Source organism: Ceratotherium simum, chromosome 40, assembly GCF_057802395.1.
Source record: "Ceratotherium simum simum isolate JZ-2026a chromosome 40, ASM5780239v1, whole genome shotgun sequence".
In the NCBI taxonomy this organism is placed as follows: domain Eukaryota; kingdom Metazoa; phylum Chordata; class Mammalia; order Perissodactyla; family Rhinocerotidae; genus Ceratotherium; species Ceratotherium simum.
This window is the reverse complement of record NC_141939.1, coordinates 3073622-3079776: the sequence shown is the minus strand read 5'-3', so window position 1 is coordinate 3079776 and position 6155 is coordinate 3073622.

Below are 6155 nucleotides of genomic sequence, written 5' to 3'. Positions count from 1 at the left end.
TTTACTGTGTTTTCTGATCTCATGCTGTTCCAGATCTCCAAGCTCGAAGGTCAATTCAGAGACCTCTGGGCTGGTCCCTGGACCCCTGTTTCTTTTGGCACTGTTCCAAGCTCTCGGCACTGACCAAGCGTCCCGAGGACTGAAGACACGTGGGCACCTGCTGGAGTCCCCTCTCTTCCCCCAGAGAGGACCTCACACTGACCTTGTCAAGGACCTCGATGGTCCCCACCCTGGAATGCTGGCAGGATCAGTGGCCTCACCTCCACCACCAACGATCCCACAGGCACCTCCCTTTCTGGCCTGGTACCTGTGCTCAGACAGCTTGGACGTGATACTCAGATGGTGCCTTTGGAGCTGAATGAATGAACAAGTCACTACATGGAAATAGAAGCTCAGAGAGGTAACAAGTCTGCCTCTCCACGAGTTCTAAAAGATAGTATGCAGACATGAAAATATTAGCTTTGATTTGGAAGAATCGGGGCATTAGTACAATTTCCAGTGCTATGTAATCTAAGTGTAAGCATATCATCTCCAACAGAAAACAGAAATGCTAAGGAGAAGAACAGATATACAGACAGTGCTCCCTGGCGCAGTAGCCCAGTAGTAGGAGGTTAAAGGTTCTCCTCACTCTCTCAATAACTGGAGGGCAGGTGGCTTCTCTAGAAAGTGGGCTCCTCGTCATCCATGAGGGGGTCAGTCCCATGGGAGGGCCTTTGGAGGAAGCCCAAGGTAGAAGAATGAGTTTGAGAGTGAAAGACTGGGGCCAAGGCTGTTCCAGGATGCATCTGCTAAATTCTGATATTCACTCAAAGACTGCTTCCCAGTCTAAGAAGCTCACTGTGTGGCAAAGGCTCTCTGAAGGGTGTTGTGGGTGAAACCTGGAAGGAACGTGCTTAACTCAGGAGCAGGTAGCCCAGCCCCAACCTGCTGAGGCTGCATTCCGAGGACCCACTGGCCCAGCCCTGCTCTGTGCCTCTCATGTTTCAGGCATCTTGGGCCAAATTCCAGGTGCACCTCACTGGGCAGGTCATGAGCTCTCATGCAGAGGTGCTGGGTCCGGCCCCTCTCTGGGGCAGACAGAATGAGCCATTACTCTCAAGCCAAAGAGGGGAAATGTCTAAGCTTGATGGATGCTTTATACTCTTTGAATTTTGCCTCTTTCTCCTGAGCCCAGCCTGCCCTTGGCCTTTCCAGCTCTGCCCCAGGAGCCCCCCTGCTCCCCACAGAGATCAAAGGCTCTCTGGCCTCTGGGACTCACCCATGCTGCTCTCCTGGCCTGGTATGTCCCTTCTCCCTCTTCTCTGCACACGCCCTCCTCAGACTGCCCTGTGGGCATCGGCCCTGTCTTCTTCCAGAACTCGCTGCCTGTGCCCATTTCCTTCTGCCCTGGGCTCCCATGGCTGCCCATGTACTCCCTCCCACCCCTCCCCGAGCGCCTCTGACTCTCTGATGGATTTCCTTATTTACACTGCAGCCCTGCAGTGTGGGGAGCAGGGCCTGGTGCTCCTCCAGGAGATGGCCTGGGGCCTGGCGCAGGCTGCTCCTCTGTGGGGAAGGCTCTCTCCCTCCCCCTAGTTAACCACTGCTCACTCGCTCAGGGGTCACCTCCTCCCACAATCTCCCCGACCCCTAGGCCAAGCCAGGCTGTGCAGGTGGATGCTCTTGGGGCTCCTTCCAGCACCAGACCTCGTTACACATTTATTATGCGGGTGTGTGATTGGTCCTGTCTCCTGCCCCCCATGATAAGCTTCAAAAAGGCAGGGATCCCGTCTGCCCTGCTCCCACTGCCCGGCACTCACTGCACTGGCACTGATGGGGCATCGAGGGCAGGGGCCTCTGTTGCTGCTACAGCTTCAGTGCACCTAGAGGTGCTCAGAAATGGGGGCCTGTCCCCACCCCGACCTGGGTGGGGGATGACTGGCCGTGTGCCGCCTCTCAGCGTCTGGCTGCAGAGACGGGAAAGCACCCAGTGCAGGCCCAGCCCAGGTGTCTACTGACTCTGAATGTGCTGTCCCTTCTGGATGGAGCTGGCCTGGGAGCAGGGACTCTGTCTCCCCTACTCGCAGACCCTCCCCCTCTGTTCCTGTCCCTGAGACACCAGACACCGCCAGCCCCTGCTGCGTGCTCAGGTCTGGAGCTTGGTGATGACTCTCTCATGAGGAAGTGCCGAGTCTCCCTGGGACTAGAGACATGAGCCTAGAAGAGGTTGAGAACAAGTGAGAATGGTCACACATGGTGGCTCATTGTCACTGGATGGAGTAGGGCACAGGTGCCCTGTCGGCCCATCACAGGACAGCTCCTGGTGAGCAACCACTCACCACCTCTTGTTTCAAGTGAGTGGATTTTATGCAGTAGGCACAGGGGCAGTGGGGACAGTCTGCCTTCTGGAGTCAGGAGGTCCGGGTGTCCTCCTTGTGGCCTGGGCACATTCCCTCCCCATCTGAGCCTGTAGGGTGGGGTGACAGCTACCAGAAAGGCTCTGTGGGGTTAATGAGGTCATGTAGACAAAGTGCCTATGGTAGGGCCAGGCACTTAGTAGGCCCTCAGCAGTGATGTGTCCCCTCTGCCCTCCTAGGGTCAAGGCAGCTGGGACCACCATTAGTCCATCGGCCCACAGGTGCCCTTGCTTCCTGCCAGGAGTGGAAATCCAGGGCTGCGGGAGACTGTTAAACAGATACAACCCCTCGGGGTCAGCGCTGGCCCAGGGTAGCTCTCTGAACTCGGGCCTTCATCCAGCTTCCCCGTCCATAAATGCGGATGATGACCTCCGACCTTGTGTCCCCAGTCAGGGGAGGAAAGGTCCTGAGCCCTGTCAGCTGGGCAGAGATGCCTCAGGGATCCAGTGCCCAGAGCCACGTTTGAGATGACCACGAAGGCTGGATTTGGGGGGCTGCCGACGGTCTGCACGGAACATGGCATTTGATTGCAATTGTCCATCTTCAGCATGTTTTTTTCATTTTTATATTGTTTGAATTCTTTCATAGATTTATTGAGAAATAATTGACAGGCATCACTATATTAGTTTAAAGTGTACAGCATGATGGTTTGATTTACATATATGTGAAATGATTGCCACAGTAGGTTTGGTGAACATCTGTCATCTCATATAGATACAATAAAAAGAAAAGAAAAAAAACTTCTCCTTGTGGTGAGAGCTCTCAGGATCTTCTCTCTTAACAACTTTCCTGTGTCTCATCCAGCAGTGTTCACTGTGGTCACCCTGCTGCACGTTACGTCCCTGGTCCTTGTTCATCTTATAACCAGAAGTTTGTACCTTGTAACCACCCTCCTCTAATCCCCCCCTTCCCCCAGCCCCCTCCTCTGGGAACCACGTGTCTGATCTCTTTTTCTATGAGTTGGGTGGGTTTTTTTGTGGTTGTTTTTTGTTTCTTTAGATTCTACACATAAAGGAGATCATACAGTATTTGTCTTTCTCTGCCTGACTTATTTCACTTCGCATAATGTCTTCAAGGTCCATCCATGTTGTTGGGAATGGTTGGATTTTCTCATTTCTTATGGCTGAATAATGTTCCACTGTATATATATACCACGACTTCCTTATCCATCATCCCTCCATTAAGCATGGGCTTCATCAAGGGCTCGCAGCTGTGGGGGCACAGCGTCACTCAGGGTCAAGGCCGAGCTCCACCACTCACAGCTGTGTGGCCTTGGGCAGCTACTCAACCTTTCTGAGCCTCCATCACCTCATCAGTAAAATGGGAGTCATTCTACAGACCCCAAAATAAATCACACCTACTATTATTTACTGGCAAGACCTGCCCCAGGAATCTTTCCCTGAACAGGTCTCTCTCCCTTAATCCCTTGTCCCACACCCAATTCTCTCCTCTGAACACACAAACTGGAGATGACCTCTTCTAGTATCAGGCTGGCACAGCAAATGTCACTTTCTAGTTCCTACTTTGTAGAAACCCACCCTAGACCATGTTATTATTTTGACAGAAGCCCCAGACCCACCCCAGACTGACCCCTACAGTCACACCCACTATGCAGCTAGGAAGACCGAGGACACTGCAATGAGTTACTATCGGCTCAGGTTGTGTTTTCATATCCTGCTGGAAGCCAAAGTGTGGTCCTGGTCTCCCTATACATATGAACCACCTAAATTATCAGCTGGTGGCCCACAGCACCCTGGGGAAGCTCTGTGACATGAGGACAGACCCGTCTCTACTGACAATACTCTCCGTTCACACAGAGTCATTCCACTTCCTCCTCAGGCGGTCAAGGCCGAGGCCATCCTGGCAGTGGATGATATGTACTGAGCACCGTGCGTGGGCTGGGGTCTTGGCTGGGCACCGAGGACGTGATATGGCAGGAAGGAGACAGGCGGGTGGGGTGGGGTGGGGCTGCCCTGCAGAGGGTGGAGTGTGGTCAGGAAGAGGAACATCGAGCAAAGGATTGAGGTGAGATGAGGGTCACAGAGAAAGGGACCTTCCTAAGTCCTGTGTGCCCTCTTAGGCCTTCTCACAGGAGGGTTGGGGCTGCTTAGCTTCACCGGGCTACACCGAGGGGCTGTGCCTTCTCCCCAGAGTCACAGCCCAGCCTGAGGAATTCAGCAACACAGGTTTGAAACAGCAGAAAACCCAATCAAAAAACAAACAAACCAACAAAAAACCTCAAGGCCGGGAGAAGAGATTATTAAGAGGTGAGAAGACCTTTGTGTGTTTTAATTAGTGAATACTGACACAGAAATTGCCGAACAGCTTTGGATGGATTTACTTGAGCACGGCTTGTGGCTCGTCCCCACTAGAGTTTCCTCAGGAGGAGGGAGGAGATGGACTCCCTGGGTCTCAGGCCACCAAGGCCAGCAGCCCCGCAGAGGCTCACAGAGGTGCAGTGGGATTTTCTCATTTCAAATGCCTGGTCCCTCTCCATAAGTGGGCAGAATGGACAGCTCATGGGCATGGATCTTTTTTTTTTTTTGGTAATGTGTCCAGGAATTTACTTTTCTCCATAGGGACTGGGAAGGAAAAAGAGCTGTGTAGAGGGGAAAAGGTGAGGGTCCCAATGGAGAGAGGGGGGCTGTGCCCCGCTATGGCTTTGGGTGAAGCCACAGTAGTTCTGGGGAGTCTGACCTGGGGGCAGGCACTGGACTGTGGGCCAATTTTTAGCTTTAGGACTTGTAAGAGAAAACTCAGTAATAGTATGTAAATTAAAATAAACAGGCAAACTACCAAAGTGTGATACTTGTTAAAAATACAGTCAAAAAAGAATAAAGAGCTGTCAATTTTGTTCCATGGATCTGTGTGTCTGTTTTTCTGCCAGTACTGTGCTGTTTTGATTACTATAGCTTTGTAGTATATTTTGAATTCTGGGAGTGTGATACCACAAATCTATGGACAGCTAATCTTCAACAAAGGAGCCAAGAACATACAATGGAGAAAGGAAAGTCTCTTCAATAAATGGTGTTGTGAAAACCGGACAGCCATGTGCAAAAGAATGAAAGTAGATCATTATCTTTCACCATACACCAAAATTGACTCAAAATGTATTCAAGACTTGAATGTAAGACCTGAAATCATAAAACTCGTAGAAGAAAACATAGGCAGTACACTCTTTGACGTCAGTTTTAGCAGTATCTTTTTGAATACCATGTCTACTCAGGCAGGGGAAACAAAAGAAAAAATAAACAAATGGGACTACATCAGACTAAAGAGCTTATGCAAAGCATCCACAAAATGAAAAGACAACCCACTAACTGGGAGAAAATATTTGCAAATCATGTATCTGACAAGTGGTTAATTTCCAAAATATATAAAAACACATACTACTCAACAACAAAAAAATGAACATCCTGATCAAAAAATAGGCAGAGGATATGAACAGTCATTTTTCCAAAGAAAATATAGAGATGGCCAACAGGCATATGAAAAGATGTTCAACATCACTAATTAATTAGGAAAATGCAAATCAAAACTACAATGAGATACCACCTCACACCCATGAGATTGGCTATAATTAACAAGACAAGAAATAAATGTTGGAGCAGATGTGGAGAAAAGGGAATCCTTATGTAGTGCTGGTGGGACTGCAAACTGGTGCAGCCACTTTGGAAAACAGTATGGAGATTTCTCAAAAAATTAAAAATAGATATACCATATGATACAGCTATTCCACTACTGGGTATTTATCCAAAG